Genomic DNA, 23,871 nt, shown 5'->3' with positions numbered 1-23,871 from the left:
GGCGTAAATTATGCTGTCACAAAAGTCTTTGATCACTTACCTAATTGCATCAAACGTCTGACATATAGCCATATAGCATTTAGAAGGAAATGAAAAGAATTTCTTAATGGTAACTCCTTCTACTCATTAGATGAATTTTTGGATATAGGAAGTGGATAATTTCCCGAACCACCAGAAAAAATTAAATATCTTAAGTGTAATGTAATATTTTGTGTAATGTAATACATTGTATAGACACCTTTTATTAACCTGACGCATTCCACATCATTACGAAGTGTCGTATTCATGATCTATGGAACAAGTACTAATCTAATCTAATCTAATCTAATCTAACCTAGCAAGAGAACTACTGACAGAGGAAAAGAAACAAATCATCAGGAAGAAAAAACCATCCATAAAGACAAATAAAAAAGACCAGATGAGAAAACCATAAACAGTATACACAGAAAACTAAAACAACACAATGCTCTCATCACCAAGGCGGACAAAGGGCATGCTCTAGTCTTAGTAACAGAGGCAGAGTAGATTGAGAAAACAAAAATTTCTGGCAGAGAATGAAATAAGCAAGCAAACCAGTGGCCCAACACAAGGATACCAAAGAAACATAAAGACTCTCTTAAAAAACACCACATACACCTGGACACAGAACCAGACAAAAAGAATGGCACAGAAGAACGTAAAGCACCAGTGTTAACAAGCCTACCAAACGTCCACAAACCTCTCATCCTAGTCAGGCTAGTGGTGGACTTCAGAAAAGCCCCATCGTACTTACTAGGGAAAACATGCACACATGCCTATGGAAAACATACACAAACAACAGAAGCCTCAAAAACACAGGAGGCCGAATAGAGAAAATTAAGAATATCAGCATCCTCCCCCCCCCCCCAACAGCAAAACTGGTATCTTTTGACATTACATCCATGTAATACATCCATCTAATACACCTACAGAAGAAACTATAAACATTATAGAACAACAGCTAAAATGCAATAAATTCCCAGATATAGAAATAAATGAAATCTCATCCATTCTTAGCCTGATCACAGAACAAAACTACTTCACTTTCAACAAATACTTCTACTTGCAACAAGAGCGGCTACCCATGGGCTCCCCAATCAGTGGACCCTTAGCCAACTTTTCTTGGACCATATAGAGAACACAATATTCAATAACATTGTAAAACAAGGAGGGTACAAAATAATCTATATGTGGATTACATAATTTGTCTTGTAGATGAAACGCACAACAGGAGAGAAGAGCTACACAGTAATATCAACACAGTACACCCACAAATCCACTTCGCAATGGAAATAGAAAAAAACAAGAAACTAAATTTCTTGGATCTCACAATCACAAGAAAAATCACCTACATGAATTCTCCATCTACAGAAAACCCACATCCACAAGTACTATTATCCACAGCTCACCCAGCCACCCGATAGTACATAAACATGCCAGTTTCACATACATGCTCCACTTGATAAAAAGAACAACCTCTTAAACCAGAAAACTACACACAGTAGCTAAATATAATTAAAAAGTTGCTGTTGAAAGCGACTGAAAAACAGGCATCATAAACATCCTCAACAACGAGGTAAAAATGAAACATAACAATAGTGGCCAGCCACTCAAGAGCACAATCAAAGGATCTGATAACCCAGAGTCAGTACACACTGGCAACACAGTAGACCACACCACATCAGGAAAAAGAGACAGATGGTACACTCTAACGTACAATAACAAAATATCACATAGAATTGGAAACATCTTGAAAAAACAAGGGAACCCAATAACTTTAGGACAAACAACGCAGTTCAGAGAAGGATAAGACCAGTCAGAAAAACCTCAGACAAATTCAGCAACGCTCGCATATATCAACTCACATGCAACTCCTGTCAGGCCCAATACATAGGAGAAACAAGCAGGAACTTCGCAACGAGGTACACAGAGCACATGAGAGCTCTAAAGAGTGGCAGCACACGTTGAACTTTCGCATAACATCTAATGAACAGAAACCATAACCCCACTATTATCGAAAACGATGAACAGTCTGAAAAACAACAACAGTCTATACCGACAACTAACAAAAGAAGAATATTATTGTGTACAAAGGCTATAGTGGAAGGGAAAAATGTAATAAACGAAAACACAACACTTTTCAACAACACACTCTTTCCTGTTCTGAGAGAACAGACCAAGGACACAGAACAGAAAGCACATACTCGCAAAAGAACCACTTCCCCATCACACACAGACATAAATAAGGGACAAAAGTCGTCGTAATTCCCGCTACAGTTTTCATAGCATTCTCGCAACGTGCGAGACACCTCTCTCGACACACGCTACTAGCAAGATGGCGTAATGTTCTTGATCATAAACAAAGTGCGAAACTTTTGTTTTTCTGTCTACAGAATCAGCTACAAGCCGTCCAATGAACGTGAGTACACGAATAACTTAGCAACACCGAGTGTACATAGCTGACATACTGAATTCACCTTTTAGTACTTGTTTAGTAACAGCCACTCACACATTTATAGACGGCATGATGTAAACTGAGAAAAAACGGAAACAGAAGAAAAGCACAGCAAATATGCTGCATACAGCGAGAATTATTTTTAAAAACATGCCATAACATACAATAAATAAGGTTGTACGAAAGTATCTATAGGAAACTATAATTCAGAAAACGAACACTAAAAGTGTAATAATCTGTTACTGTGTTTGTATAACTATGCTGTTTTCTGCATGTTTTGCATTAAAAAACATCCACTGATACTGATGATATTTATCGCCGAATTTAGTAGTGGAAATAAATAAGTAAACGAATGACAATGTGTTTTGCATCAAAGCGGACTCACTTTTTGAAATTGTCTTTCTATGCAAACACTGACCAATTGGAAGAGTTCCAAGATAAAGTTAATGCTGATTGGTTTTGGTCAAAGGCTGCTTCTGGATTGCGCGCTTTCCATAGCAAGAGGCAGGCAAGTGCGTCTCTGATGGCAGGGGGCAGGTGTACAGAATAGCAAAGGTAGGGGCCAACAAATGCTCATGTCAGATTTGAATGTTCCGGACATGAGTCATCAGTTACGCCAGGAGGCACGCACAAGGGCTACGTTTGTATTGTTCACGCTTGCGCACGTGCAGCGTACGCATTACGTATTCAGGTAAACAGCATATGCCATGTTAAAGAGAAAGTAAATACGACTATGTTGGTATAAAGATAAGCTCTGAAAGTATTGTGTGTGGAAAGTTAAGAGTGCCGATTAGATTCATTTATCCAAAATCCAGTAAATAACTACTATCTTTTACAATTTTTATTATACAAAAGAGATCGAGCTATCATTTTGTAGTACTCGTCGATGCACATCGACTGGGCCATTCAAATGTTTCATAAGTGAATTAATTAATGAGTGAGAGACATTTTAATTACACTTTTGATTAAAATCACCGTATCATTTTATCGAAGACAGCTATACTAGTAGCAAGGCAGTATGTGTTAGCAGACGTGATAACACGCCACCTACAACATTTATTTTGTATGATTTATATTTTTAATCGTCGTTACTAATAGTTTATAAATTTACGTACCTTTGCCCATAATTTGAAACTGTGAGAGCTACATCAATTCTCATTGTGGCAGTGGAAATTCCTGTAAGACAGAGTGCCTTATATGTCTATGTTGTACTTAGTGAAGGCACAGTGATCATGAACTATTTTGATTAATGCTTCTAAAATTTTCAGTCGTTTAAAATTAGTTTGGTGGTGAATTACTGTAAATAGGATTAAGTGTAAGGTATCAGTTAAATTATTAATTTAAATATTATATATATATATATATATATATATATATATATATATATATAAATAAATTAAATGCTTAAATTCTAACCACACATCGAACGCCACATTCAGATTTTTAACTTATTCGTATGTAAAAAGTGGTAAGGGAGGCTGATGATAGCATGAAGTCATTAAAGTGACACAGAGGCTCGGATTTTCCAGGAAGGACTGCACCGAAGGCTTAAAAGGGAGGTGTCCATCTTACTCCTCCGCTCTGTTTGGAACGGGTTCTTAGAGGCAAGACTTATATTAGTCCGAGAGGTGATCCGTCCGATGCTTTTTGGTGACAGAAATTTGCGTATCGTCGGTAGAGTCATCTTGACATATTTTGCACCAGTTCGGTGGGATCTTGGAGATATTTTGCAGTGATTATTTCTGGCAGTTGTTGAACAGAACTTGTGTCCTTACGAGAGAAATCTTAATAACATTGAGTTATTTGCATAAATTATTAACTCAGTTTGCTAGCGAGCACTTTGATTATTTTCGTCACCGATCGGCACTTAAGATTATTGAATTGTGTGTTGCTTAGACTACAAATTATTGAGTCAGTGTGGAGTCTGATTTCAACTATTTTTTTCTGTGATCACTTCCTGTGTTTTCCAGCTATTTTAATTATTTAGTGTTTTTGCCTACCGCTATGCTGGGAGCTTGACCTAAACTTCGATTCACTTAAATTACCCAGAGTTTGAAATTTTGTGTGGTATTAAGAACAACAAACCTAATCGCCTGTAGTTGGGAATATTATTTAGTTTTGTTATAGCTATCATCAGCCTAACATTATTTTTAATCTGATCAGGTCATCAGAGAAAATTTTCTTGTTGTTGTTGTGATCTTCGTCCACAGACTGGTTTGATGAATCTCTCTATGCTACTCTACCCTGTGCAAGCTTCTTCATTTCCGTGTCACTATTGCACCCTGCATCTTTCTGAATCCGTTTAGTGTATTCATCTCTTATACTCCCTCTAAGATTTTTACCCTCCACACTGCCCTCCAATACTAAATTGGTGATCCCTCGATGTCTCAGAACATGTCCTACCAACCGGTCCACGCTGCCCTCCAATACTAAATTGTTGATCCCTTGATGCCTCAGAACATGTCCCACCAACCGATACCTTCTTCTAGACAAGTTGTGCCACAAATTTCTCTTATCCCAACTTCTGCTGAGTACATCCTCATTAGTTACATGATCTACCCATCTAATCTTCAACATTCTTCTGTAGCACCACATTTCAAAAGCTTCTATTCCCTTCTTGTCTACACTATTTATCGTCCACGTTTCATATCCATACATGGCTACACTCCATACAAATACTTTCGGAAAAGACTTCCTGACACTTAAATCTATACTCGATGTTAACAAATTTCTCTTCTTCAGAAACGCTTTTCTTGCCATTGGCAGTCTACTTTTTATATCCTCTCTACTTCGACCATCATCAGTTATTTTGCTCCCCAAATAACAAAACTCATCTACTACTGTAAGTGTCTCATTTCCTAATCTAATCCCCTCAGCATCACCTGATTTAGTTAGACTGTATTCCATTATCGTCGTTTTGCTTTTGTTGATGTTCATCTTATAGCCACTTTTCAAGACACTGTCGATTCCGTTCAGTTGCTCTTCAAGGTCGTTTGCTGTCTCTGACAGAATTACAATGCCATCGGCAAATCTCAAGGTCTTTATTTCTACTCCATGGATTTCAATTCTTACACCAAATTTTTCTTTTATTTCCTTTAGTGCTTGCTCAATGTATATATTCAATAACGTCGGGGATAGTCTACAACCCTGTCTCACTCTCTTCCCAACCACTGCTTCCCTTTCATGCCCCTCGACTCTTATAACTGCAATCTGGTCTGTAAAAATTGTAAATAGCCTTTCGCTCCTTGTATTTGACCCCTGCCACCTTCAGAATTTGAAAGAAAGTATTCCTATCAACATTGTCAAAAGCTTTCTCTAAGTCTACAAGTGCTAGAAACGGAGGTTTGCCTTTCCTTAATCTATCTCCCTAAGATACGTCGTAGGGTCAGTAGTGCCTAACGTGTTCCAGCATTTCTTCCCCAAGGCCAGCTTCTAGCAGTTTTTCCATTCGTCTGTGAAGAATTTGTGTTAGTATTTAGTAGCCGTGACTTATTAAACTAATAGTTGGATAATTTTCACATCTGTCACAAGCTGCTTTCTTTGGGATAGGAATTATTATATTCTTATTGAAGTCTGATGGTGTTTCGCCTGTCTCTTAGAGCTTGCTCACCAGGTGGTAGACTTTTGTCAGGGCTTGATCTGCCAAGGGTATCAGTAGGTCTAAGGTATGTTGTCTACTCCCGGGGCCCTGTTTCGACTTAGATTTTTCAGTGCTCTGTCAGATTCTTCTCGCAGTATCATAGCCCCCATTCCATCTTCACCTACGTCCTCTTCCACTTCCATAATACTGCCCTTAAGTGCATCGCCCTTTTACAGACCCACTATATACTTCATCCACCTTTCTGCTTTCTCTTCTTTGCTTAGAACTGGTTTTCCATCTGAGCTCTTGATATTCATACAAGTGGATCTCTTTTCTCCAAAGTTCTCTTTAATTTTCTTGTAGGCTGTAGCTATATTACCCCTAGTGATATATGCCTCTACATGCTTACATTTGTCCTCTAGCCATCCCTACTTAGTCATTTTACACTTCCTGTCGATCTCATTTTTGACACATTTGTATTCCTTTTTGCCTGCTTCATTTACTGCATTTTTATATTTTCTCCTTTCATCAATTAAATTCAATATTTCTTCTGTTACCCATGGATTTCCACTAGCCCTCGTCTTGTTACCTAATTGATCCTCTGCTGCCTTCACTACTTCATCCCTCAGAGCTACCCATTCTTCTTCTACTGTATTTCTTTCACCCATTCTTGTCAATTGTTCCCTTCTGCTCTCCCTGAAACTCTGTACAACCTCTGGTTTAGTCAGTTTATCCAGGTCCCATCTCCTCAAATTCACACTTTTTTTTGCAGTTTCTTCAGTTTTAATCTACAGTTGATAACCAATAGATTGTGGTCAGAGTCCACATCTGCCCCTGGAAATTTCTTACAGTTTAAAACCTGGTTCATAAATCTCTCTCTTACCATTTTATAATCTATCTGAAACCTGTCAGTATCTCCAGGCTTCTTCCATGTATACAACCTTCTTTTACGATTCTTGAACCAAGTGTTAGCTATGATTAAGTTGTGCTCTGTGCAAAATTCTACCAGGCGGCTTCCTCTTTCATTCGTTACCCCCATTCCATATTCACATACTACTTTTCCTGCTCTTCCTTTTCCTACTGTCGAGTTCCAGTCCCCAGTGACTATTAAAATTTCGTCTCCCTTCACTATCTGAATAATTTTGTTTTATCCTATAATACATTTCTTCAATATTTTCATCATATGTGGAGCTAGTTGGCATATTAACTTGTACTACTGTGGTAGGCGCTAGCTTGGTGTCTACCTTGGCTACAATGATGTGTTCACTATTCTGTTCGTAGTAGCTTATCCGTTGTCCTATTTTTTTATTCATTATTAAACCTACTCTTGCATTACTCACATTTGATTTTGTATTTATAACCCTGTATTCACCTGACCAAAAGTCTTGTTCCTTCTGCCACCGGACTTCACTAATACCCACTATATCTAACTTTAGCCTATCCATTTCCCTTTTTAAATTTTCTAACCTACATGCCCGATTAAGGGACCTAACATTCCACGCTCCGATCCGTAGAACGCCAGTTTTCTTTCTCCTGATAGCGACGTTCTCCTGAATCGTCCCCGCCCGGGGATCCGAATGGCGGACTATTTTACCTCCGGAATATTTCACCCAAGTGGACGCCATCAGCATTTAACCATACAATAAAGTTGCATACCCTCGGGAAAAATTACGGATGCAGTTTCCCCTTGCTTTCAGCCGTTCGCAGTACCAGCACAGCAAGGCCGTTTTGTTTAGTATTATAAGGGCAGATCAGTCAGTCATCCAGACTGATTCCCCTGCAACTACTGAAAATGTTGCTGCCCCTCTTCAGGAACCACACATTCGTCTGGCGTCTCAACAGATACCCCTCCGTTGTGGTTGCACCTGCGGTACGCCTATCTGTATCGCTGTGGCACGCAAGCCTCCCCACAAACGGCAAGATCAATGGTTCAAGAAGGGGGGGGGGGATTTTATTATTTTTATTTAAAGTGTCAGTAAGTGGAGTGAGATAAACACACTGTAAGACCAAATGTTATGGTCTGTCATTTCCAAATGTCGCAACACCCAGCTTCTGTCACTTTGAACTATTTCTATAAGTCAACTGCTTTGGTCACTTAAGTCTGATTTTCTCCTTAGAGAATTCTCGTGAGATGCTGATGAAGAACAAACTTTAGTTCTTCAGTATTGAGGAAACCTCCGTGAGACACCAGATTTCTTTGTAATTTTGTTTCACGTATTTCACAAGTTATACCCAAATATAAACAAGGAAAAATTGATTAATTCTCCTTTGAAATATGTATCTCATGGCCGTCTTTCTTTTAAGTGCCGCATCTAAAACTTCTTGAGCTTCTTGCACTCGCATAATTTTGTGAAAATCATACCTAAAGCAACATAAATACTCAATGTTTCCTTAGACCGTCCGTTAAAAAGTAATGCTTAGTTAAAGTATTTATTATTGTTCTCTCCTTTTTGACGCATTCCACTTCGTTCCTTCTTAATTTTTTTATTTTCTTGTTTCTTTACACTGGTACTTGACTGTCACATCTTGGAAGGATCTGTTTAAGCGGCAGTTATCAGATAAGGTGTCTTACAGGTTAAAAGGGTGCAATTATTTTCGCCATAAATGATCCCTCCCCCCCCATGAACCATGGACCTTGCCGTTGGTGGGGAGGCTTGCGTGCCTCAGCGATACAGATAGCCGTACCGTAGGTACAACCACAACGGAGGGGTATCTGTTGAGAGGCCAGACAAACGTGTGGTTCCTGAAGAGGGGCAGCAGCCTTTTCAGTAGTTGCAAGGGCAACAGTCTGGATGATTGACTGATCTGGCCTTGTAACAATAACCAAAACGGCCTTGCTGTGCTGGTACTGCGAACGGCTGAAAGCAAGGGGAAACTACGGCCGTAATTTTTCCCGAGGGCATGCAGCTTTACTGTATGATTAAATGATGATGGCATCCTCTTGGGTAAAATATTCCGGAGGTAAAATAGTCCCCCATTCGGATCTCCGGGCGGGGACTACTCAAGAGGATGTCGTTATCAGGAGAAAGAAAACTGGCGTTCTACGGATCGGAGCGTGGAATGTCAGGTCCCTTAATCGGGCAGGTAGGTTAGAAAATTTGAAAAGGGAAATGGATAGGTTAAAGTTAGATATAGTCTGAATTAGTGAAGTTCGGTGGCAGGAGGAACAAGACTTCTGGTCAGGTGACTACAGGGTTATAAACACAAAGTCAAATAGGGGTAATGCAGGAGTAGGTTTAATAATGAATAGGAAAATAGGAACGCGGGTAAGCTACTACAAACAGCTTAGTGAACGCATTATTGTGGCCAAGATAGATACGAAGCCCACACCTACTACAGTAGTACAAGTTTATATGCCAACTAGCTCTGCAGATGACGAAGAAATTGAAGAAATGTATGATGAAATAAAAGAAATTATTCAGATAGTGAAGGGAGATGAAAATTTAATAGTCATGGGTGACTGGAATTCGAGTGTAGGAAAAGGGAGAGAAGGAAACGTAGTAGGTGAATATGGATTGGGGCTAAGAAATGAAAGAGGAAGCCGCCTGGTAGAATTTTGCACAGAGCACAACTTAATCATAGCTAACACTTGGTTTAAGAATCATGATAGAAGGTTGTATACATGGAAGAACCCTGGAGATACTAAAAGGTATCAGATAGATTATATAATGGTAAGACAGAGATTTAGGAACCAGGTTTTAAATTGTAAGACATTTCCAGGGGCAGATGTGGACTCTGACCACAATCTATTGGTTATGACCTGTAGATTAAAACTGAAGAAACTGCAAAAAGGTGGGAATTTAAGGAGATGGGACCTGGATAAACTGAAAGAACCAGAGGTTGTACAAAGTTTCAGGGAGAGCATAAGGGAACAATTGACAGAAATGGGGGAAAGAAATACAGTAGAAGAAGAATGGGTAGCTTTGAGGGATGAAGTAGTGAAGGCAGCAGAGGATCAAGTAGGTAAAAAGACAAGGGCTAGTAGAAATCCTTGGGTAACAGAAGAAATATTGAATTTAATTGATGAAAGGAGAAAATATAAAAATGCATTAAATGAAGCAGGCAAAAAGGAATACAAACGTCTCAAAAATGAGATCGACAGGAAGTGCAAAATGGCTAAGCAGGGATGGCTAGAGGACAAATGTAAGGATGTAGAGGCTTATCTCACTAGGGGTAAGATAGATACTGCCTACAGGAAAATTAAAGAGACCTTTGGAGATAAGAGAACCACTTGTATGAACATCATGAGCTCAGATGGAAACCCAGTTCTAAGCAAAGAAGGGAAAGCAGAAAGGTGGAAGGAGTATATAGAGGGTCTATACAAGGGCGATGTACTTGAGGACAATATTATGGAAATGGAAGAGGATGTAGATGAAGATGAAATGGGAGATACGATACTGCGTGAAGAGTTTGACAGAGCACTGAAAGACCTGAGTCGAAACAAGGCCCCCGGAGTAGACAACGTTCCATTGGAACTACTGACGGCCTTGGGAGAGCCAGTCCTGACAAAACTCTACCATCTGGCGAGCAAGATGTATGAAACAGGCGAAATACTCACAGACTTCAAGAAGAATATAATAATTCCAATCCCAAAGAAAGCAGGTGTTGACAGATGTGAGAATTACAGAACAATCAGTTTAATAAGCCACAGCTGCAAAATACTAACACGAATTCTTTACAGACGAATGGAAAAACTAGTAGAAGCAGACCTCGGGGAAGATCAGTTTGGATTCCGTAGAAATGTTGGAACACGTGAGGCAATACTGACCTTACGACTTATCTTAGAAGAAAGATTAAGGAAAGGCAAACCTACATTTCTAGCATTTGTAGACTTAGAGAAAGCTTTTGACAATGTTGACTGGAATACTCTTTTTCAAATTCTAAAGGTGGCAGGGGTAAAATACAGGGAGCGAAAGGCTATTTACAATTTGTACAGAAAGCAGATAGCAGTTATAAGAGTCGAGGGACATGAAAGGGAAGCAGCGGTTGGGAAGGGAGTAAGACAGGGTTGTAGCCTCTCCCCGATGTTATTCAATCTGTATATTGAGCAAGCAGTAAAGGAAACAAAAGAAAAATTCGGAGTAGGTATTAAAATCCATGGAGAAGAAATAAAAACTTTGAGGTTCGCCGATGACATTGTAATTCTGTCAGAGACAGCAAAGGACTTGGAAGAGCAGTTGAATGGAATGGATGGTGTCTTGAAGGGAGGATATAAGATGAACATCAACAAAAGCAAAACAAGGATAATGGAATGTAGTCTAATTAAGTCGGGTGATGCTGAGGGAATTAGATTAGGAAATGAGGCACTTAAAGTAGTAAAGGAGTTTTGCTATTTGGGGAGCAAAATAACTGATGATGGTCGAAGTAGAGAGGATATAAAATGTAGACTGGCAATGGCAAGGAAAGCGTTTCTGAAGAAGAGAAATTTGTTAACATCGAGTATAGATTTAAGTGTCAGGAAGTCTTTTCTGAAAGTATTTGTATGGAGTGTAGCCATGTATGGAAGTGAAACATGGACGATAAATAGTTTGGACAAGAAGAGAATAGAAGCTTTCGAAATGTGGTGCTACAGAAGAATGCTGAAGATTAGATGGGTAGATCACATAAATAATGAGGAGGTACTGAATAGGATTGGGGAGAAGAGGAGTTTGTGGCACAACTTGACCAGAAGAAGGGATCGGTTGGTAGGACATGTTCTGAGGCATCAAGGGATCACTAATTTAGTATTGGAGGGCAGCGTGGAGGGTAAAAATCGTAGGGGGAGACCAAGAGATGCATACACTAAGCAGATTCAGAAGGATGTAGGTTGCAGTAGGTACTGGGAGATGAAGAAGCTTGCACAGGATAGAGTAGCATGGAGAGCTGCATCAAACCAGTCTCAGGACTGAAGACCACAACAACAACAAATGATCCCTTCCTGAAATTCTAAGAGTCAGTGGTTGAACTGGAAGTGAAACCATACACCATCGCCGGCCGCGGCGGTCTCGCGGTTCTAGGCGCGCAGTCCGGAACCGTGCGACTGCTACGGTCGCAGGTTCGAATCCTGCCTCCGGCATGGATGTGTGTGATGTCCTTAGGTTAGTTAGGTTTAAGTAGTTCTAAGTTCTAGGGGACTGATGACCACATACACCATCCGCTTGGCTATCAAGCTGTAGTGGTGCTTCCAGGAAGTATTTCCTTCATACATATTTCTACTGTTCACCTTATTTCTTTCCTTAATGGTCTAGTCAGTCTGCACCAATTAATACACTGGGCTCTGGTTATTCCTTCGTCACTTTTAATTAATTGCCAGTCTACCTAGTAATTTATATGTTTATGTTCACTTGTATGCACTTCTTGATAAAGTTAATTCAATACCTTCCTTAATGGGAGTCGCACTGACTTCCTCTATCCTTTTGAACGAGTGTAGAGGGTGTCTTGGAGTGAAGAATTTTATCCTCACTCAATTGTTGATCTCACTGAGTAGCGGAATGGTGTGTGTGGGCGTGTCTTCACTGCCTGTTTGTTCACTGATCAACTTGAGCTAGCTTACTCGGCGGGAACACTCCGATGTCACAGATCTGTCTCCTGATCTGATCTATCTTTGGAGAGTATTTAATGAGGTGGGTGGGGGCTCACATGACAGTCACCTGCAAGATCCCACCTGGCACAAGAGGAACGTATCTTCTCCTGTTTCCACAGTTTGGTGTACGAAAAAGTGTGCTGTGTGAAACGTAAGAAATGCATAGTTTTGCAAAGCAGCGAAAAAGTAGACTGTAAATATCAGTGTCTAATGAAAAAGAAGCCAAAGATGTGGTAGCAAACTGTATTTCCTGATGTGGGCGAGAAACCAAGAAGAAATTACTGTAAATAAAAAACAACAAATTTTAATGAACTGTTTTCTGATCTTAAAAACAATTCAAATTGTAAATATTTTTAATTACAGACCACTGATGATGCTTTACCTCAATCAAGAGAAATCCATCTGGCGAAAAAAAAAAACACGCATTTCTTGTTGATGTAACGACGGAACGATAATATCTTGAGAAACGGTAAAGCAACTACGGACAATACGACCACACAAATGAGAAACTGAATGTTTTACTGTATTGACAGTATTGTTTATGAAGAGATTGTCCCTGCCGATCAGACAGTATAGACAAACTGCCTGTTGGCTTCTGTCTCGGGTTCTTCGGCCGACGTTCATCTAATGATTTTACTGACGTTTCACCAGCACGAGTGGCTGGCATTGTCAAAGCTTTACCCTCCATTGCCGTTGGTGAACTGGAACCGATTTTTTTTTTATTTAAAAAAAATTTTTTTAGCACGTTTCATTCATTCTCCTGAGGGGAGAAGGCGGGCTGTTTTAAGGTTTATCTCAGTGCCCTTCATCAGCCAGAGGTTTGCATCTTCATTTTATTTATTGTACATAACTTATATTTTTGAATACATGCTATACGTAATATTTTTTTTGTTCATTAACATATAAATAAGTGATTGGTAATGTTATAAATTAAAATAATTGAAATTTAAATTAAAATAGACAGGTGATATGTCATTGAGTAATGGTTTACATTGTTTTTTTCCCTGCTTGCTTATGCAGGAGTGTTATGTGTTGTTGTGTTCGTATTTTTGTGTTTTCACTTACTTCTACGTTACAGGTTCTCCTTTCCTGTTAGTACAGTACTCGGAGTTGGGTATTAAAATATTTTCCTTAGTCTATGATTGTTCTTGTTCTCTTTTGTTGTGTTTTATGTGTGTTGATGTGTTTTTATGTGTGATACTTGTGTGTTTTGTGCGGTGTGGAGCCGTTGCGGTGGTTTGGATGTCGGTTTTGGTGCGTCATACTTCATGTCATGGGCTTTTGTTATGGTCTTTCGTCTAGGTGAGGTGGGGTTGTTTCTGGAGGTGTTTTGAGCTACTGTACGCGCTGGATAGATGTATTTAAATTTTGGTCGTCGTCTCGGCCGAAGATCCCGAGACAGATGCCAATAGGCAGTTTGTCAACAAGTGGCCACGAAAGCCTTAACAAGACAGTATAGAGTTCTAGGACGCTTCAGGAAGGACTTGAGGAGGAAACGTTTACAGAACTGGCATACAAAGAACTGGATACTAGACTACGATAATGCATGACTGTACAAAGATGTTTGACTATAAACTAGATTTCTGTTGCTCTCCAACGACTGCAATCAACGGCTCCATGTCACTTCCATCTCTAACCCAAAGATGAAAAAGAAGTTGAACGGGCGAAGATTTGACACAGTGAAGGATATTCAAGCATAATCGCAGGGGATAGTAAACACCATAACAAAGAAAACTCCCAGGATTCGTTTCAAAAGCGGAAAACCTTGCAATCAGTGTATTCGCTCCAAAGGGGACTTCTTTGAAGGTGACGGTGCAATTAAAAGCCGGCCGCTGTGACCGAGAGGTTCTAGGCATTTCAGTCCAGAAACACGCAGCTGCTACGGTCGAAGGTTCGAATCCTGCCTCAGGTATGGATGTGTGTGAAGTCCTTAGGTTAGTTAGGTTTGAGTAGTTCTGAGTCTAGGGGACTGATGACCTCAGATGTTAAGTCCCATAGTGCTTAGAGCCATTTGAACTTGTTATTTTTGCAGTTAAAATCTTGGTACGAGGTACTTTAATTAACAAATGGTTCAAATGGCTCTGAGCACTATGGGACTTAACATCTGAGGTCATCAGTCCCTTAGAACTTTGCACTACTTAAACCTAACTAACCTAAGGACATCACACACATCCATGCTCGAGGCAGGATTCGAACCTGCGACCGTAGCAGTCGTGCGGTTCCCGACTGAAGCGCCTAGACCTCTCGGTTACCGTGGCTGGCTTTAATTAACAATTTCGGGATGTTTAGGATATCATCTTGGATAACCACTCAGACAACTAAACAAGAGGATGGTTATTTAGAAAACGTACTACCATTAAATGTAAGTGTTAATTTTTTTATTCCATTTGCTCTTCGGTTTTGGATAAATAAGCTAGTTGCAACCGTTGCTGTTGTTGTTGGCGTTGGAGCTAGCGACTCTCGCACACACGCACTCTGTTTAGTGTCGGGAGCAGTCTGCAGTTGTGGCCACGCCGTATGAGCGAGTACAATAGCAGACGAGCCGCCGGACTCGCGGCCCCTGCGGAGTGCTTCTGCAGAGGCGGCCCCAGCCGCTGCCCGCGCTCTGAACCGAAACGCACACAGTGGCAACAAAGGACGGCGCGGAGAGCCCCTCGCATCTGTAATCGCCTTTGTGAGCCGCCGCTGTCCGGCCGCCAGTCCCAGCCCAGACAGAGAACGGAACCTTATTTTCCTCCTCCTTACCTGCGCGCACCAATCTCTTCTGCAAAAGTCGTCTCCGTCTGTGCTCTTTTCCATGCGTGCGGGGTATGATGAAACGCACATTCTTTCTTTTCCCGGGAGCCTATTCACTGCTACGCAGCTCATTTCTTTTTCTGTGAAATCGCCTGCAAACTCCAAATTTCTTTGAGTCAGATGCGGCTGATGACAAAAAGATTCTACTCGACCGTTTCTTGAGCATCGGTGACGCGAAAGACAATTATGGAGATTGAAGATAAATGTCTTTTAAAAAATCTTACACCACATGTTTCATTTCCTACAAAAAAGAAGTGACCAATCGTACGTACCTCATCTCATTTATAACTGGTTCAAATGGATCTAAGCACTATGGGACTTAACATCTGAGGTCATCAGTTCTCTAGACTTAGAACTACTTAAACGAAACTAACCTAAGGACATCACACACATCCATGCCCGAGGCAGGATTCGAACCTGCGACCGTAGCAGCCGCGTGTTTCCGGACTGAAACGCCTAGAACTGCTCGCCCACAGCGGCCGGCAGATTTATAAAAGGTACGAAACTGTCAGTAAAGAGTAAGTCTATCGTAGGACTAATTTTCTGTAGCTCATCAATCTTTAGATTGGCTTCATGGGATTCTCTAGCTTTTCCCAAATTGTTCTAATCTTTTCATCTCTACATAACTACTGAAATGTAGTTCTGTTACTTAGTGGCGTAAAACTGGAGTCCCCATAATTAGTTTTTCAGATCTAAAATTCACGTGGATGGATGTGCCGGTATTACCATATTGTATCCATTTCCCATACAGTTGCAGGTGTGCAGCTTCATATAACTTCTTACGTTGTCGTAAACGTGTAAATAACAAACAAAAGCTTCACACAATGTTTGTTTATTATTATTAACCTCCAGGATAAATAAAATATTGCATTTGCCGCACTTCAGTATCCCTGCCACCATTGTTGACATCATGCTATTACTCAGAAGCGAAAATGCAATGTCATCTGAAGCTATCCAGCTAAAGCACAATCTGCTGTTATCAGTACTCTGCTAGTGACTGCCCACCCTCAGCTGGAGCAGCTACAGTATATTTATAATAGTGGCTTGTGCCATCCTTCTTATGGCGTCGGTCAAATCGTACGTTAGAATTCCACAACGACTTTGAAAAAAAAAAATATCATTTATGCAATTTCAGATGACGCTGAAGGCAAAGTTTATGCAATATTCAGTGCATCAGTCCAGTATTCAAGGGTCCTCACTGATTGTTGGTTCTCTTTGCATGCAAATCGTCATTGTAATGTACTGACCTATGAGAATTGATATGCAGACAGAATGACTAAAGACATGCAAATACGTAAAACACTACAAAACACCAGAATGAAAATGAAATTTAATGTGGTTGATATATACATAAGATGACTGCATTTGTTGTTTATTCATTTATTGTGTATGCAGCTTGACTACATTATGATCTCAAGGCCATCTCTTCCATCTGACGAGGACCAACACATACAGCAAAATATCGCATAATAATCACAATATTCATAACTTGCATTATTAATAATAATAATAATGATCGGCAATGATGGTAGTAACACTGATAATGATCATAAAATAATGAACCAATTACGATGTATAGAATTAGTTATTACTTAACAAACTCAATAGTAATAATCAGTGTTATTAATAAAAATAATAGTAACACTAATAATGATGATAAAATAATGGAGGAACTGAAATTTATAGTAATTACTTATTATATTACAAACTCAATAATGCATAACAAACTCAACAACAATACCTATCAAACTCATTAATACCATTTAAAAGTCCAGATGTATCTGTGTGGTAACCACTGGTACTCTGTCCAGCACTTGTTCACCATGTGAGGTGTGGCTGAACACTGGGCTCCAGGAACTAACAAACCCTGATTCTGTCCAACAAGCATTAGCTGTAACCTAAATATAAGCAAGATGACTCATACAAGTAATAATAATAATTGTCAGTATTGACAAAGAATAACAATTTACAATAATAATAATAATAGTCATAATAATGATGATAATAATAATAGCAACACCAATAATACTACTACTACTACTAATAATAATAATAATAATAATAATAATACCCGTGGAGGCCCGGGAAAAGAATAGGCCTCCGGTATGTTCTGCCAGTCGTAAAAGGCGACGAAAAGAACAAACCACTAATAGAGCTAACCCCCCTTTAGTGTGATTAGTTGGTTCAGGACAGAACTAAAGAAGCCTCGGACAAGCGCCGTCATGGTCGGGGACGACGCTTGAACCCTATGCCCGCCCACAATCGTAACGACACTGCTAGCCGACTGGAAAATGATTTAAATCCAAATAGAGGTGTTTTGCAGGATATGCTTCCTGCAACCACCCTAGAAGGAAAACAAAGACAGAGGATGAGATGGTCAGATGAAGTTAATCGACACCTCATGTTCTGTTATTACCAAGCAACAAACCTAGGAACCAACACAACTGGATACAGATCACAAGTATACACAACATTTATTACCAGATACCCAGAATTAAAATTTTTAACAGAACAACGACTAGCTGATCAGATCCGTGTAATAATCAAAAATAACAGGATACCCCAGTCAGAATTAGAAAACATCAAACAACAAGTACAACAAATACTGGAACAAAATAATGTGCAATCAGAAGAAGAAGAAAATACAGTAATGGACTCAAACATCCCAGAGCAAACAAACAAAGAACAACACACACCAATTAAACAATCAGAGGAAAACGAAATCTTGAGACAGCCACCAGAACAAGCACAAATAGAACACGAAGTGACACACACGTTAGATATAGAAGAAAAATTTCAGCTGACATATATAGAATACAAAGACACAAATACAGACATAAGACCATTCTTGCATAGACCACCAAATAACCCACAAGTCGAAACAACAATAAAAACTATCAACACAATCATACACAACAAAATAAATGAAAACACAACTATGGAAGAGTTACAACTACTGGTTTATATAGGAGCACTCACTACACTAAATATACACACTAGACAGAGATCAGAACCAACCAACACACAAAAGAAACCCACAAAACCAGCATGGCAACACAGGCTACAGATCAGAATAGAAAAACTGAGAAAAGACATCGGACAGCTAACACAATTTATAAGAAATGAAATCTCGGAAAAAAAACGAAAAAGGTTAGGTAAAATCTCACAACAAGAAGCGACAGAGCAATTAGACGAAAAGAAGCAGAAATTACAAGCATTAGCCAAACGACTCAGAAGATACAAAAAAAGTGAAAATAGAAGGAAACAAAACCAAACATTCAACACAAACCAAAAGAAATTTTACCAGACAATAGATAACACACACATTAAAACAGACAATCCACCAAACATAACAGACATGGAACACTTCTGGAGCAACATATGGTCAAACCCAGTACAGCATAACAGGCATGCACGGTGGATACAAAAAGAAACAGACACATACAATATGATACCACAAATGCCTGAAGTGATAATTTTGCATCATGAACTCACCCAAGCAATTAATTCTACTCACAATTGGAAAGCCGCTGGAAATGATAAAATAGCAAATTTCTGGTTAAAGAAGTTCACCTCAACACATTCACATCTAACTAAATTATTTAACAGTTACATTGCAGACCCATACACATTCCCTGATACACTAACACATGGAATAACTTATCTGAAACCTAAAGATCAAGCAGACACAGCGAACCCAGCTAAATATCGCCCCATAACATGCCTACCAACAATATACAAAATATTAACTTCAATCATTAAACAGAAATTAATGACACATACAACACATAACAAAATTATAAATGAAGAACAAAAAGGCTGTTGCAAAGGAGCACGAGGATGTAAAGAGCAACTGATAATAGATGCAGAGGTGACATATCAAGCTAAAACTAAACAAAGGTCGCTACACTACGCATACATTGATTACCAAAAAGCTTTTGATAGTGTACCCCACTCATGGTTACTACAAATATTGGAAATATACAAAGTAGATCCTAAATTGATACAGTTCCTAAACATAGTAATGAAAAATTGGAAAACCACACTTAATATCCAAACAAATTCAAATAATATCACATCACAGCCAATACAGATTAAGCGTGGAATATACCAAGGAGACTCATTAAGTCCTTTCTGGTTCTGCCTTGCTCTGAACCCACTATCCAACATGCTAAATAATACAAATTATGGATACAATATTACTGGAACATACCCACACAAAATCACACATTTGCTATACATGGATGATCTAAAACTACTGGCAGCAACAAATCAACAACTCAACCAATTACTAAAGATAACAGAAGTATTCAGCAATGATATAAATATGGCTTTTGGAACAGACAAATGTAAGAAAAATAGCATAGTCAAGGGAAAACACACTAAACAAGAAGATTACATATTGGATAACCACAGTGACTGCATAGAAGCGATGGAAAAACGGATGCCTATAAATATATAGGATACAGACAAAAAATAGGAATAGATAATACAAATATTAAAGGAGGAGGAGGAGGAGATTAGTGTTTAACGTCCCGTCGACAACGAGGTCATTAGAGACGGAGCGCAAGCTCGGGTGAGGAAAGGATGGGGAAGGAAATCGGCCGTGCCCTTTCACAGGAACCATCCTGGCATTTGCCTGAAGCGATTTAGGGAAATCACGGAAAACCTAAATCAGGATGGCCGGAGACGGGATTGAACCGTCGTCCTCCTGAATGCGAGTCCAGTGTGCTAACCACTGCGCCACCTCGCTCGGTACAAATATTAAAGAAGAACTAAAAGAAAAATATAGACAAAGACTAACAAAAATACTGAAAACAGAATTGACAGCAAGAAACAAGACCAAAGCTATAAATACTTATGCCATACCAATATTGACCTACTCATTTGGAGTAGTGAAATGGAGTAACACAGACCTAGAAGCACTCAATACACTTACACGATCACAGTGCCATAAATATAGAATACATCACATACATTCAGCAACAGAAAGATTCACATTAAGCAGAAAGGAAGGAGGAAGGGGATTTATCGATATAAAAAACCTACATTATGGACAGGTAGACAATTTAAGAAAATTCTTTATAGAACAAGCAGAAACTAGCAAAATACACAAAGCAATCACTCATATAAATACATCGGCTACACCACTACAATTTCATAACCACCTCTACAACCCTTTAGACCACATAACATCAACAGATACGAAGAAAGTAAATTGGAAAAAGAAAACACTTCATGGCAAGCACCCGTCTCATCTAACACAGCCACACATCGATCAAGACGCATCCAACACATGGCTAAGAAAAGGCAATATATACAGTGAGACAGAAGGATTCATGATTGCAATACAGGATCAAACAATAAACACCAGGTATTACAGCAAGCATATTATTAAAGATCCCAATACCACAACAGATAAATGCAGACTTTGTAAACAACAAATAGAAACAGTAGATCACATCACAAGCGGATGTACAATACTATCAAATACAGAATACCCCAGAAGACATGACAATGTAACAAAAATAATACATCAACAACTTGCCATACAACATAAACTAATAAAACAACACGTTCCCACATACAAGTATGCACCACAAAATGTACTGGAGAATGATGAATACAAATTATACTGGAACAGAACCATTATAACAGATAAAACAACGCCACATAACAAACCTGACATCATACTCACCAATAAAAAGAAGAAATTAACACAACTAATCGAAATATCCATACCCAATACAACAAATATACAAAAGAAAACAGGAGAAAAAATTGAAAAATACATCCAACTGGCTGAGGAAGTCAAAGACATGTGGCATCAGGATAAAGTTGACATCATACCAATTATAGTATCAATTACAGGAGTCATACCACACAATATCCACCAGTACATCAATGCAATACAGCTACATCCAAACACATATATACAACTACAGAAATCCGTAATTATTGATACATGTTCAATTACCCGAAAGTTCCTAAATGCAATATAACACATACCGTACAGTTAATAGGAAGTGACGCTTGATCAAGGTCCGTGTCACTTTCCATTCTCAACCAGACTTAACGTCTGAGAAAGTAAAGAAATAATAATAATAATAATAATAATAATTACAAGCATTGGCCAAACGACTTAGAAGATACAAAAAAAGTGAAAATAGAAGGAAACAAAACCAAACATTCAACACAAACCAAAAGAAATTTTACCAGACAATAGATAACACACACATTAAAACAGACAATCCACCAAACATAACAGACATGGAACACTTCTGGAGCAACATATGGTCAAACCCAGTACAGCATAACAGGCATCCACGGTGGATACAAACAGAAACAGACACATACAATATGATACCACAAATGCCTGAAGTGATAATTTTGCATCATGAACTCACCCAAGCAATTAATTCTACACACAATTGGAAAGCCCCTGGAAAAGATAAAATAGCAAATTTCTGGCTAAAGAAGTTCACCTCAACACATTCACATCTAACTAAATTATTTAACAGTTACATTGCAGACCCATACACATTCCCTGATACACTAACACATGGAATAACTTATCTGAAACCTAAAGATCAATCAGACACAGCAAACGCAGCTAAATATCACCCTATAACATGCCTACCAACAATATACAAAATATTAACTTGAGTCATTACACAGAAATTAATGACACATACAACACAGAACAAAATTATAAATGAAGAACGAAAAGCCTGTTGCAAAGAAGAACGAGGATGTAAAGTGCAACTGATAATAGATACAGAGGTGACATATCAAACTAAAACTAAACAAAGGTCGCTACACTACGTATACATTGATTACCGAAAAGCTTTCGATACTGTACCCCACTCATGGTTACTACAAATATAGGAAATATGCAAAGTAGATCCTAGATTGATACAGTTCCTAAACATAGTAATGAAAAATTGGAAAACCACACTTAATATCCAAACAAATTCAAATAATATCACATCACAGCCAATACAGATTAAGTGTGGAATATACCAAGGAGACTCATTAAGTCTTTTCTGGTTCTGCCTTGCTCTGAACCCACTCTCCAACATGCTAAATAATACAAATTATGGATACAATATTACTGGAACATACCCACACAAAATCACACATTTGCTATACATGGATGATCTAAAACTACTGGCAGCAACAAATCAACAACTCAAGCAATTACTAATGATAACAGAAGTATTCAGCAATGATATAAATATGGCTTTTGGGACAGACAAATGTAAGAAAAATAGCATAGTCAAGGGAAAACACACTAAACAAGAAGATTACATATTGGATAACCACAGCGACTGCATAGAAGCGATGGAAAAAATAGATGCCTATAAATATCTAGGATACAGACAAAAAATAGGAATAGATAATACAAATATTAAAGAAGAACTAAAAGAAAAATATAGACAAAGACTAACAAAAATACTGAAAACAGAATTGACAGCAAGAAACAAGACAAAAGCTATAAATACTTATGCTATACCAATATTGACCTACTCATTTGGAGTAGTGAAATGGAGTAACACAGACCTAGAAGCACTCAATACAATTACACAATCACAATGCCACAAATATAGAATACATCACATACATTCAGCAACAGAAAGATTCACATTAAGCAGAAAGGAAGGAGGAAGGGAATTTATCGGCATAAAAAAACCTACATTATGGACAGGTAGACAATTTAAGAAAATTCTTTATAGAACAAGCAGAAACTAGCAAAATACACAAAGCAATCACTCATATAAATACATCGGCTACACCACTACAATTTCATAACCACCTCTACAACCCTTTAGACCACATAACATCAACAGATACGAAGAAAGTAAATTGGAAAAAGAAAACACTTCATGGCAAGCACCCGTATCATCTAACACAGCCACACATCGATCAAGATGCATCCAACACATGGCTAAGAAAAGGCAATATATACAGTGAGACAGAAGGATTCATGATTGCAATACAGGATCAAACAATAAACACCAGGTATTACAGCAAGCATATTATTAAAGATCCCAATACCACAACAGATAAATGCAGACTTTGTAAACAACAAATAGAAACAGTAGATCACATCACAAGCGGATGTACAATACTATCAAATACAGAATACCCCAGAAGACATGACAATGTAACAAAAATAATACATCAACAACTTGCCATACAACATAAACTAATAAAACAACACGTTCCCACATACAAGTATGCACCACAAAATGTACTGGAGAATGATGAATACAAATTATACTGGAACAGAACCATTATAACAGATAAAACAACGCCACATAACAAACCTGACATCATACTCACCAATAAAAAGAAGAAATTAACACAACTAATCGAAATATCCATACCCAATACAACAAATATACAAAAGAAAACAGGAGAAAAAATTGAAAAATACATCCAACTGGCTGAGGAAGT

The sequence above is a fragment of the Schistocerca nitens genome, chromosome 1 (genome assembly GCF_023898315.1).
Source record: "Schistocerca nitens isolate TAMUIC-IGC-003100 chromosome 1, iqSchNite1.1, whole genome shotgun sequence".
Lineage (NCBI taxonomy): Eukaryota > Metazoa > Arthropoda > Insecta > Orthoptera > Acrididae > Schistocerca > Schistocerca nitens.
Note: the sequence above shows the minus strand (reverse complement) of the source record.